Source organism: Metopolophium dirhodum, chromosome 5 (assembly GCF_019925205.1).
Source record: "Metopolophium dirhodum isolate CAU chromosome 5, ASM1992520v1, whole genome shotgun sequence".
NCBI lineage: Eukaryota > Metazoa > Arthropoda > Insecta > Hemiptera > Aphididae > Metopolophium > Metopolophium dirhodum.
This window is the reverse complement of record NC_083564.1, coordinates 31,152,311-31,166,116: the sequence shown is the minus strand read 5'-3', so window position 1 is coordinate 31,166,116 and position 13,806 is coordinate 31,152,311. Positions and strand designations below refer to the sequence as shown.

General features: G+C 32.9%; 1 long non-coding RNA gene across 1 annotated transcript; it reads right to left on the bottom strand.

The window, feature by feature from the left end:
* Positions 1 to 3,475: 3,475 nt before the first annotated feature.
* LOC132945879 (uncharacterized) lies at positions 3,476 to 6,438 on the bottom strand. Its single transcript, XR_009664612.1, has 2 exons — positions 6,089 to 6,438; positions 3,476 to 3,749 (listed from the first exon to the last, which is right to left on the bottom strand). It is a non-coding gene; the product is annotated as an uncharacterized LOC132945879 (long non-coding RNA).
* Between the last annotated feature and the right edge of the window lie 7,368 nt (positions 6,439 to 13,806).

Below are 13,806 nucleotides of genomic sequence, written 5' to 3'. Positions count from 1 at the left end.
ATTGAACAAAACGTTAAAAAAAATTGTGTATATATTTAAGTGTGTAATATTAACTGCCAGTCTATGCATAAAAATTGTTAATTTACAAATTCCAGATATACGATTTCGAAGATAATGTCTTTCGAGTCACGCGAAAACTCAAAACAGTCGGCGGGGCGGGTACCTATAATATATAACAACCTACTTAAATTATTACACACTCGACATTCGAAGCGCAATTTATAATATAACTGTAACGATATATAATAATATACATAAAATAAATATTTATATACAGGGTGATTCACTAAGTATGCTCATCCCATTTTTTCCTTTCATAATAAATTTATATTTTTGAAATTTTTCAATATACTTCATGATCATATTATATTCAGATTGTTGAAACCTTTTGTACTACATATTAAGGAGATACAAACGTTAATTTTTCAAATGAGAACTCCTTTTTTTTTTGTAAATTATTTAGTGGATAACTTTTTTTTTTGATATAACCTACAATACACAGTTCGAAAAATAATTATAGTAATATAGTCTCACACTTTCGTGGTTATTAAAATATTAAATATACTTAAGATAATAGACCATAAAAATGGTTTACAAAAATATAAAATAAATGTAAACGCCAACGTATATCCAAATCTAGTATTTATACTCAGATATTTTTTATAAATTATAAATTTTGATAGATTAATATTCATTATATTAAAATTCATAAATCCCCATGGCCCCCAAACCCACCATCGTATACTTAGTATCCTTAGTCTTTAGTACACCAAGTTTAGCAAAAACTACTAGTACGAATTTTGATGTGTCAATTTTTTTAGAAAAATTATCTGCTAAATCATTTTCGGTAGAAAAGGAGGGTTCTCTTTTAAAAAAAAAACAAGTTTGTATTTTCACAGGACCTCCTTTAGTAATACAAAAAATCTTAAGAATTTGAAATGTTGTTCTTGGACTATGTTTAAAAATTCAAAAAATCAGAATTTGAATAATTGAATTATTAAAGGAAAAACTGGAAGTGATACTTGATGAATCACCCTGTATATATAACATAATATAATAACGTGCACACGTGTGTTATAGTTACGGCTAAAACAGAGTGTAATAAAAGTCGTTTTTCGTTACCACTCGGCGGCGCACATGCGCGAACGCTCGCGTTATTCGCGGCTGGTCCGAGTGCGGCAAACTGGTTTATATCGTTTAGGCGTGACAATATTGTTGTACATACTTCTCTATAAACGCGATCGTCTTTAGCTTTTATTAATTTCCTGCTGCGCCGGCCTGAAGTAATTTAATTAAGATCGGTCTAGTGCGATGCTGTTCGTTTGGCACCGGTTGACCCAGGACCGTAATTTTATCGCGCTCTACGATGTGTATTGTGTGTACATACGATATATCCTTTCCTACCGACCGCATAACAGGTTCCAGGTTACTCGTCCGCGTTGTTTTAGTATATTACAAAATAATATGTATAAAACAGCCGAGCGCGTATTCTTTGTTGGAACGGTTTCCGATCTGTTTCTGTCGATATTATATTATATCGTTGTAGGTACATAATATAATATAATACCCAATAATAATATACACACATGCCGCCGCGGTGTCGAGTTACGCGAGAAACAAAGTGTTATTATTATTATAATTTATAATATTATGTTTACACAAAACACGGTTACGTGTTCAAAGTCAAAATAGTATGTGTTTCGAACCCTGACAAAATCGAATAATATTTTTAAACCGAATGGAAAATAAAACTTCTGCGTAGACGCGTGTAGGTATAAAAATGTAAAAAAAAGTGGGTAAGTGGATGTCGCTCTGCTGTACATTAGGTTACAAGTGGGTTACTGTAATGGATGGTGTTAAATTTGAATTCAATGATATAATATAATTTTATAAGAAAAACGATTCTGAGCGAAAACGGTCAGTCAGCCTATGATATTACCAAGTATATTTGATGATATTACTGTAAATAAAGTAATTTATATATAATCTATTTACGTGGAGCTTTGTTTTCAATTTTCAATCCTTAACTATAAAAGTTGAACATTTTATAAATTTTTAACTACAAAAAAATTATTAAACTTTGAATTTGAAACATTTTGTCAAAATTTGAACTTTAAATGCTTATAAAAAAAAATTGTGCCTATATATTTTCAATATTTTTCAACTGCTATTGTAACAATATAGGAGCCTTGCATTAATGTTTCACGCTTTTTTGCCCAACAAATAAAAATTTATTGATATTTATAGAAAAAAAACTAAAAAAATTGAAAACTGACAATGTCCGTAAACAGCTCAAAAAGAGTCAAAATATTTTCAACATTTTATGGTGTATAGAAAATGCTAATATAAACATTCAGTGAAATTTTCAAGTATCTACAGTCATTCGTTTTTTAATTACAATAAAATAAGAAAATTGTAACATGAGAAATCGAGTAAATATCAAATGTTGTAAAAATATAAATTTCAGACGCTCATAAAAATTTAATTTAAGTTTCTTCTAGACATTTTTTTTTTGATAAAGGTAGACAAACTTATGAGTAATCTTATATTACATTTTCAAATCTTAGATTTAAAAAGAAAAATTTTTATGAATTCTCAACTCAAAATAATTTGCTAATTTTCGTGATTTTTCCGTATTTTGTCAAAATTTGAACTTTAAATGCTTATAAATAAAAACTGTGACTAAGGATTTTAAATATTTTTCAAATGTCATTGTAACAATATAGTAGGTGCCTTGTATTATATTTTCAAGCTTTTTTACCAAACAAATAAAATTTTATTGATATTTATAGAAAAAAAAACTAAAAAAAGTGGAAACTGAAAATGTCCGTAAACAGCTCAAAATAAGTCAAAATGTTATGGTGTATAGGAAACGCAATTATAAAAACATTCAGTCAAAATTTCATGTCCCTACGGTCATTTGTTTTAGAGTTACCCCAAAAACCAAAATCGATTTTCTCGAAAACAGATTTTGCGTAAAAATTCCCGTTTTTCCTTAATTTTTCTTTTGTTTTTCACGTCGCTTTTGAAAACTACTGGGAAAGTTTTACTTTTGACCCACCCCCCCCCCCCCCCCCCCCCAAAGTACCAACTAGATTCACTTTCCTATCAAAGAAGTTACTGTTGAAGAAAATCCAAGGACTTTTACTGTCCTAAAAGGTGATGACAGACACAAAAATAAAAAAAATAAAAAAAAAAACACACATCACTGTAAATCCATACTTTTATGGCTTCGCTCAGAATCTAAAAGGTATTAAAATGTGCGTATTATAATATTAATTGAAGAGAAAACTGCAAACCTAATATTTTGTATTATATAATAATACAGTTGGATCGACGATATATCTCGGGACAGAGAGACGAGAATGCGTGTAATATTATTATACGGTGTGTAGTACGTACCTATATACACGACACTATACGACACGTATACGAGCACAATATAATAAATAAATTAAATTAAAGACGAAGGGTATATAAGGGATAGTTTTTATATATAGAGCGCAATATATTATATGGAGAGTGACGTGCATATGCCGTATATGCACATAAATGTATAGGTATAATATGTACAATTATATATATATACCCTCGTACTGAACGATCCTCCAGAAGAAGAGAAGGAGGTGGAGGAGGAGTCCGGGTCTCGGCAGAAGGTTCTTGTCATCCGACACGGCCTCCCCGGCCGGGAGAAGAATTGAATGAAAGACCGCACCACAAAAGAGACATTAGCCCGCTGCAAGGCATACCTATAAACACAATATATTATAATATAATATATATAATATTATATGCGTACACTGCTAGGTAGGTATATATTATATAGACTGTGAAGTGTGCAGTGCGAAGAGTGCGCGCTGCACGGACGGGAAACCGACCACCGCCGACCCACGTTCTCATTTTCGGTTCACGAAACGAGAACATTGCACAATGGAGATGGTTTTTTATCGAAAAAAAATTAATCCCCCTTCGAGTAGGTTGGTTTTTTAAGACTTGCTCAGGATACGCACTCGCACACACACAAAATATACTCGTCATAATATACGTTAACGTATAACGCCCGGGCGCGGTCGTGGTAGTAAACAAGAGCAGCTGCGCTGAGATTCGGTGGCGTCCGTTTCCCCTAGCGCGCTGCGCAATAACAATATTCAACGGTTACCCCGACTATATCGTATGGTATAGTTATAACTTATCGTAGGTATAGTACCTATATATATTATATAGTGTAGTTTCAATAAAACGACGAGCCTATATTATTATTATTGTTATATGCGTGTTAATATTGTAGTTATACGGGGTGAGTCACCGAGATTCCCAGAAAAAGGTCGTCACGAGAAATCCATAGGTACAGAATGCATCGGGTTGCATATAAAGTATAATATTATATTATTCCAAAATTATATAATTATTTTACATTTTATATATAAGAGAACGTTATCTATATAATAGTGTGCATAATATGCAGTATAGGTATAAACGCGCTTTAATCACTCGCGAAAATATTATATTACAGCATAATAATAATAATTATAAAATATAATATAAATTATTATGTACACGCGTTGGCGCATAATATTATCATTATTATAATATGTGCTACACCGCAGAGTCGATTCGTTTGAACGTTGATAGAGACGGCGGCGGCGGAGGCTTTTATTTTGAAGTACTACTCATATTATATATTATTATAATATACGATCCGTTGTGTCGCGGGTATGCGAGATGCAATGCGCCGCTGTGTGTATATTATACGCGGAAATTATTGCTGGCTGACGTTATTATAACAAGACCGATTATTATTATTAATACATTTTTTTCTCCCAACTAAAAAAATGTAATGAAGTATATTATACTCATTATTATTATTTTATTTGTCGGCTGCGTTTTTGTACTTCACGGCGCGCCCGAATGCCAAGGAAGTGAAATTAATAGAAAGAAGAAAAAAATTGTTTTTTATTTCAAAAACCGTCCACCGTGCATAATTTAATCAGTCATCCGAGGAACGCGAACTGCATTGACTTGTATCGCGACTGTTTTTTTTCTCAAAATCCGAGTGGTTTTTTCCAACACATTTATTATATTATATTATGTTTGTTCGTGTCAAAACGACTTCGTGTAATGCACCACGAGAAGAGCTTTGCAGCGTGTGTATAATAATATATGTGAAGCGTATGATGGCGAAGGCCTACGCTCCATAAAAACGTGTCTTACACTCGCTTTTCAACACGCATAAATTATAATATTATACAGAGTGACAGATAGAGCAACACACGCGTTGACGAATCTTCATAAAATCGAATGTAAAAATCTGCTGGACTGCAGCAAGTCTTGCAGGAATAATCATATTGTTCATATACCTTAACAAATAGTGGTTGCTGTAAAATTTTCCGCGACAACAATTTACAATATACCTATAAATATTATGTACATTCGCTATGGAGCTTAAATTTCGTTTAGTATTTTCACGCTAAATAAACTTTATTATAAATTATAATATACACGAGCATAGCGCAGGTATGGACCAAAAGTTGTTGACGTAGTTTGTTCACCGTTTCCCTTTTTCCGATTTGCATATCGCGCGTGGTTACCGACGCTTGTTTGAATACAATAAATTAATACATAACGAAATCGTACGTGTTGCGCTACGCGAAACCCGAAGAGTAAGAAAAGGGTTGCAGTGCGCGGTGCTGCTTTAGTCGTTGCCCGGCAATAATAATAATAATAATAATACCGCACCCTTCCCTCCAGCGAACCAGTCCCGCGGGTATGTAACGATGACGACCGCAGCGGGTTAGGTCGGACCGCTATTGCGTATTTGATAAATTATGCATTTATATGCGTGTTATTGAATGCATTTTTCTACGTCTTTGATGAAGTATTGTATATTAATTGTACATACATAATATATACTTACACGCATACTTATATAGGTTTTACGTTTAATATTCTAATTAAATATCGTATTTCCGACGAGACTTTGCAACTTTGTCAGAATAAAAAAACGTTTCATAACGTTTTAACAAAAATATATATTATAATAAATTATATAATATATAACATTATAATTAATATAAAATAATCGTCTTACCACAATACGGACGATTTGAAGATATCGATGAACGTAGTACTGCAGCAGATAGGACACAACATATCTCCAAAATATCGCACCGAATGCACTATATGGCTTATATAGATAATACGACGATGTAACAATGTTTAACGCGACGCGGGTTTTAAATATTTTTTTGTTGCGGAAAGACCGCGGTATTTTTTTTATGAAATATCCGGAGCGACGCGGCAGCGGTGTTGCGGACGACAATCGCAGACGAAATAAAAACGGCGACAGCGCAGCGGAGCGGGTAGACAACGATCGTGCACACACGCACCCGCACGCCCCTAACCTGGGACAACAGATCGCCGGTTGGGATGCGCGTGGCCTCCCTGCAGCAACAGCACCAGAGGGTAGTTTCGACGACGAGCAGCAGAAGAGTAGAATGGACGGACACATATATATATAGGTATATACGTGTAAAATAATAATAATAATAATAATATTGTAAACACGAACACGCGGTGCGCAACCAAAACAACGAGTTCGCGCGGCGGCGCTTCGGTTGCACCCCTCTCCGCGCGTGAGAAATTCGAAGGTTTTTGGTAACGCATATTATACACATTCACATATATGCCGGTGGTGGTGGTGGTTGTGGTGCCCGCCCCGGTTGACAAAACTCCGCACGTGAAACGCGCTCTCTGCAGCCGCGCCAACCCCTCCGCGGGGCGTACGCGCCACCCCTACGATACACTATACCGTGTGGACGAGAGAGCGCGCGCACCTATTACACACACCCCTACTACGATTTATACTGCGCACTTATTATATCATGTATTATTACGGCAGCCGACTGCGAGTGCGATTTTCGTAACGGAAACAACCGTCGCCGTCCAATGGTTTCTCAAAATATTTGTTTTCATATAATACCTATTACTATTATTAAATACCTCTCGTGTATACAGAGAGGTAATATTACCTACCATGTATACTAAAGCTAATAAAATATATGTAGTGTACGGAAAGGAAGAATAAGAGACCGAACGCTTGGATTTTTTTTGCATAAAGCTGTTCACTTGATCCAAATAGATACTCAATTTATGACAATGACACTACCTATAAATATCACCCCCTTTATACATTTTTATCTAATGAAAGAGCGCGAGCAGATCTACGAATAGTTTTATATTATGTATAATAATGAATTATACACATTGGCAATTTCAAGAAACTCATATATAGCGAGTGAACGTTTTTTGCTCGATTTAATATAAATATATAATATTAAGTTCAATTCGTTTTTTCGCGTAGGCTAGGTTAGGTTAGGTTGTTCATGTAATCAAGCAGTAAACATTTACCATAAGCCATAGCCCATATATATTAAATCGACATCCCAAATGTATACGAAATAATAATGTAGTTTTATCGATCTCGTACATGCGTCGTCGTGGGGAGGTACGTGTGTTATTGGTTATATCGGAACACCGCAGCAGCGGCAAAACAAACAATCCCGCAGCAGCCGATGTGCACACGACGCCCGGCAGATGAAACACAATAATATAATGGAAACTACCGAAAAAGCATCTGCTGCAAATTTCGACCCGAACAGTATTTTCGTTTCGATTTTATTCGATTTTCGAGGCCAACATGATAATATATACCTATATACCTTCCACAACTCTGCGATACGAGTTCCGCCCGCACCTGGACCGCGCGAATAATCTGTCATCAGTCATGATCGATCTGCAGAGCACGCGCCCGACAAACAAAACCCAACCGCTGACAACATATTCTAATACTTAGGCTTAGCGAAATTTGGGGAGGGCGTTTCATACACCACGTTAACGATATTGCTATATTTATATATTTCTAAAAATCGTGAACCGTGGTACATAATGCATATCAATATAATATAATATTGGATATTTGTATTGAATGATAATATATATAAAGTATGTAATAATATATTCTGAATCGGTAAAAAATGTAATATCATATGTAGTATTATGCAGCAGTGCCACCCCACGAAGGTATTACCCGGAAACTTATTTTTATTTCGTTCACACTTCCCGACCGTATAAAAATGACTTTATTGGAGGGGGAGGTGTAGATTTTTTTTAGAGAGATTCATCTTCATGATCGTTTCAAAACCCTCCCGACGGCTGGACCATTAAAGGGACATTATTATACCGATAAAGGTCCATTTCGAAAATTGAAATACGTGCGGGGACCCGATTACGTGACATTGAACACTGCGCAAAGGCTTTGGGGTGAATATTTATTTGCACAACTCTTTTTCATTATTATTATTATTGTTGTTTTTTATATCAGCCGACAACGCGCGTTGCAAAATTCATATCGAGAACAAAAAATATACACCGTACCTATATACACATTACACACTATATAATATGTCATATAATATGCGGAGGGGAAAACTCGATTCGTCATTTTGATTATGAACGCACATACAAAACGCATCGCGAAATTAATTTTCTTTATTAAAACATAATGAAAAAAGTATTGTATTACACCGGGTTTATTTACTCGCGGTGAAATTATTTATTTGAATCAGCGGTGGACTGTATGTACGTACTGTATAATTTAGGGACCTAGAAAAACGTAATTCACCGAGACACAGAAACGCAACTTTTGCACGTACCGATAAAAATATGCGCTTTATTTTCTGAGAAACTATTTATTTTACGGCAGCGACATGCAAAACTATGTTTTATTTAGGTGTAACAGTAAGGAATTGAGTTCAAATCGAAAAACATCAAAACTTACGAAAACAAAATATATATTTATGTTTATAATAAACATATTACGCTTTATGTACACTTCATGCGTTATTGGTTATAATATAATATTATATACTATTTATTATTATTATAATACGCGTGGTGAAGTAGGTATGTGGTTTACATTGAACTATCACAATTTGTATTATTTATACGAAATTATCGGGTTTAATCAAGATAGACGTTACTCGACATTACGCTATATACATATGTAATTGGATAGTTTATACAACTACTATACAAGTTCAATTGTCGAACGTCCAATTAGTCAATTGCATTTCTAATATTATTATTTTACTCAATGTTTTAATATTGGAAGAAACAAGGAATTTATTGGGACTTAATTATTTCTCAATTAATTTTTGCGTGATAATCCTATTTTTAAGCATCGAATTTATTGTAATATATTAAAAATGCGCACGCATATATCATACAAAAACAAATACAATTTAAATATTATGTATTCCACAAGTCTTATTATTTATGATTCTTCGACTTTTGTATCAGCAAAATTAATTAATTTGTTAATGACTCTGACCTACAAAAGCAAATACTCGTGTGATCATCATAATATGTTATAATAATATGAATCAACTAGTTGCCCACAGCACACCACACTACAACACTAAACAGTATGTACATTGTACATAGTAAATTATTATACAATTTATTGTATGGTCAACTATACAGTAGCCACATTTAACATATTATTATAATAATATATTATTTACCTATCGCACACATAATTGTATTTATCGTAGTTGGTTTTTAGTGTGTATATAATATTTTTAAAAACATTGAATGAAGATGGATGAACTCTAGAGGGATTATAAAAAAAAAAACTCTTCCTTCGGACCCGTAACCATCTGTCGCCGAGTTGTTGGCCAACCGTAGCTGATTATGAAACTCCTATACATCTGCTCCTTTTTATTATTATCGGCCTCCTGTTCATTGCATTACAAGCTTATAGTACGTTCTTACAACACACGCTCTCCCCTTTGGTAGGAAGCAACTATTATTATTATATATTTATATTTTTTTTCTATCAAATAACACTTCCTCATTGGTCAAAACTAAGTCCTTTACACACAATTATTACTCAACTTTACTATAGTCAACGATCTGGGGTTACAACTATGTACAATCGAACAATATATCAACTTTCAACTTGGCTGTCTATTATAGTAAGCAATGGAAAAGGTTACCCAGCTAAGACATACAAAAACATAATGAAAAAAAAATATGTAAATACAACTGTAATTATTTGGTTTTATTTTGACTGCAGTGTTATTAATTTAAATAATACTAATAAATATAAATGTAAATATTAAACTAATATAAATGTTACAATAAATAAAAAAAATAGAATCTTATTACACAGCTGAATTGTTTTTGTTTTACGTCATTTCAACGTCATAATATATGTCATGCAATGTGCGCCTTTCTCATACAGTCATATCTGATATAATATACCAATTAATAATTTTATATAACATATTATTGTGTATATGTCCTAGGTTTCTTTTCATACAAACTTACAACCCCAATGACAACTATGATTTGGACTTAGATATATAACTGTGTTACATCTAAAGCGTATATAATATCCATGTTGTATATTATCATATTGAACAATATATAAACACGCGCGTATTAATTATTAAGTTTATAACCTCGATCAATTTTACAATAACATTAAAAATTAATGATTAATGATGATATAATAATCATTTAAATGTAAATTCATAATGTTAAATCAATAGAAGTCGGTGGTCTATATTTATTTAAATATAACATAATTGGTTTTTATCAGTATTTCACATGTATGGACAATTATTATACTATGTACGTATATCACAGGTTAAGATCTAAAGCATTACGCCTATTTATGCCTTTAAGCTATACAATTAATTACTAGTACCTATAATCTATACCTATAGTAATGATATTGTGAAGACGTAGGTGAAATAGTTTTAATACTAATTATTAACATTTTAATATAATACGTTCAACTTTTGAAAAAAATCAACTGAAATGGATAACTGAAAACAATAAATGATATAATATTAAATTAAAATTTACACAAACGGGAAAATTGTACAAAATATAATCTTATAATAATATAATATAATAAAACGTTATTGTCTTACATCTTAAAATGTTTTGATTACCTATTTGTACATAGCTAATACATAGTACTTTTAAAACTCTTATAAAGATTATAACCTCAAAAATAATATCACTGCAGCTGAGTGTTCCTTATATTAGTTATTATGTTATATTTATTATAACCTAGATTCAATTTAAATTCAAATCTCCAGTCCAAAGTAATTGCAGATAATAATAAAATTAGGAAACTTTACTACTTTAGTATATGTATACAGTGGCGGATCCAGGGTTTAATTTTTTGGGGGGCTCCTAAAAAAATTACTTCTAAGCCATAAATATATTACACACTTTAAAATATTTCTGTAAGTAAAAAGAGGAGACTGTTGTCTGTTGAAGAGGTCTGGGGGGGGGAGAGGCCACTGCCCCCCTTGGATCCACCACTGTATGTATACACACTGCACTATATTGTAAAATAACGGTTGTATAAAGATTGTTCAATAATTTGTTGTATACGTATAAAGTTTATGTAAATATCTCCGAACGTTAAACACAAAAGTTAAATAGCACTTAGATTTTTTTATGGTGTTAAAATTGAATAATAACTCTTTTATTCCAATCGTCTATATGTTGGCAACATATATACAGGTAGCGCCTAACTGTATGAATTTGTATTATTTATCCAAGTCCAGGAACGCGTGGTACTAATCCTCAAATTGTACACAAACAATATGCATTTGAGATTTGAGATCGTAAAATATGATTTATAAACTACGTACCTATGCCTAATACATAAACATATAATACGGGGAAAATAATATGTAAATTAGTAAACGGAGTAGGTATACACACGTTTTAGGTACAAAAACAAAATAATATCAAGTGGGTACGAATAATTCGAAAACGCCGAGAGGTAGTGCCAACGACCTGCGGCGATTATGCAATGTTTTTCGTGTCGAATTCGATGCTTTTCTAAACATAATTTATTAATCAAATACATACTGTGCGACATAATAATAGATATAGGTACACCCGATCGGTATACGGATATATATATCGGTTATTCGGTTATTCTTTATATTATCTACCTGTTGCATAATTCAACTACCTACAGGAAAATGCACGCAAAAAATAACGGCGATCCGACGATCGGTTTATTTTGCAATTCCCATTATTTAAAATATGTCAACGACTCGTGGACGCGGTTTACAAACAAACGAGATATGCATATAATCGCGCTCACCGTATTATGTATAAGTGCAGTATATATTATATATAAGTACATTAATACGTAGGTACCCATGTGGATACTAACACTTGGGGTAACGCCATCAAAAAGAAAATAAAAAACCATTGTTATGTTATAATAATAATATATTATATAGACCTCGCTGTATATGCATTAGACGCGTGTAAACATACGTTGGAATATTATTATACTCGGCCGAAAATAATTCTAAAAAAAAATGTCTTTATACATAGGATGACCGAGTTTACTAGGCGGTTAAAGAAGAATAGAAAACTACAATATAATATATTATAGTGTTCTATTATAATACATAGCTATGGTTTTTACGACAGTATTTTTAAACGTTTACGACCGAAGGTGGTGTATTAGTGCACGAGTTACGACTTGTGAAGTTGTGAGCATAATAATAATATATAATATTGTAAAACGACCTTTGTCGAACCGATGTGTCATATTATCGACGTTATCGAATGTCCGGGCAGAGCGATTTGTACAATTTCTGGAACTCGTGTCGCCAATGACCTCTACGAGTGTCATTAAACTCGAGTAAGTGTACGTAATACGTATAAATATGTGGCTTGACGTTATCTCCCGAAAGAAGAATCGTACATGACCTTTCTCGTTTGCTTTTTTAAAATGAAACTTTTTATGAAAACTTGAAAAATCTAAGGTTTTGTTATTTTCCTTAATATTATTTTTTGTTTGCAGTCACGTGTTCTATAAACAACTCGCACTCGTAACCTAATAGGAAACGTAAAGCCATCCGTTCCGGGCGCTTACGTTCGGATTTCACGGTTGACCAATTTTATGATATATATAATATATTATATTATTATGTATACGGTATTCAGTGCAATGTCGTACGGTGACCAAAAGGCAAGCAATTTTTAAGAAACTATATAAATCGAAAATATTTTTCTTTTTGTAAGAACCTTGGTGGTAAAGGTACCAGTATAACACACATTATACATAAGATATTTTATCCCAACAACAAAACACGTGTTATACCTTATACCTGAATATCTGGGCATTGTATGATCTGCATTGAACTGCGAGATCCAGAGCAATATATTTGAGGGTTTCTTTTTCTTTCGTTTTTTTTTTTTGCTTGGACATTGGGTTCAGGAATTTTGGACCCGGATTTTGAAATAAAGGCAAGCTACCTGCTGGCACTCACCCTTCGGACGGCGTTTATACAAACGAAGAGAAATCGCCATTCAGAGAACCCAACACGCATCGAATGTTGTTGGCGTTAAACTCCAGCATATAATACTCTACTGGTCAAAATATCCATAACACATTAACACCAACGCACGTTTAGAGGAGAAAAAATATTTATTTCAAATGTTTTAGGTAACAAGTCAATACTTCAATTCACTGCACACTTAATGTGCATGAACCTAAAGCCGAATGACAAAAATTATGATCGAAGATATATAATATAAATTATGAATAACTATCTTCACCAGGATAGCAATGAACGAAGACAGACAGTAGGTATCTAATATAAAAAAATGTCCTATTGACATGTGCGATTTGAAAATATGGAAACAAATAGGTACATATTTACAATCATAAATAAATAAACAAAATGCTTATCG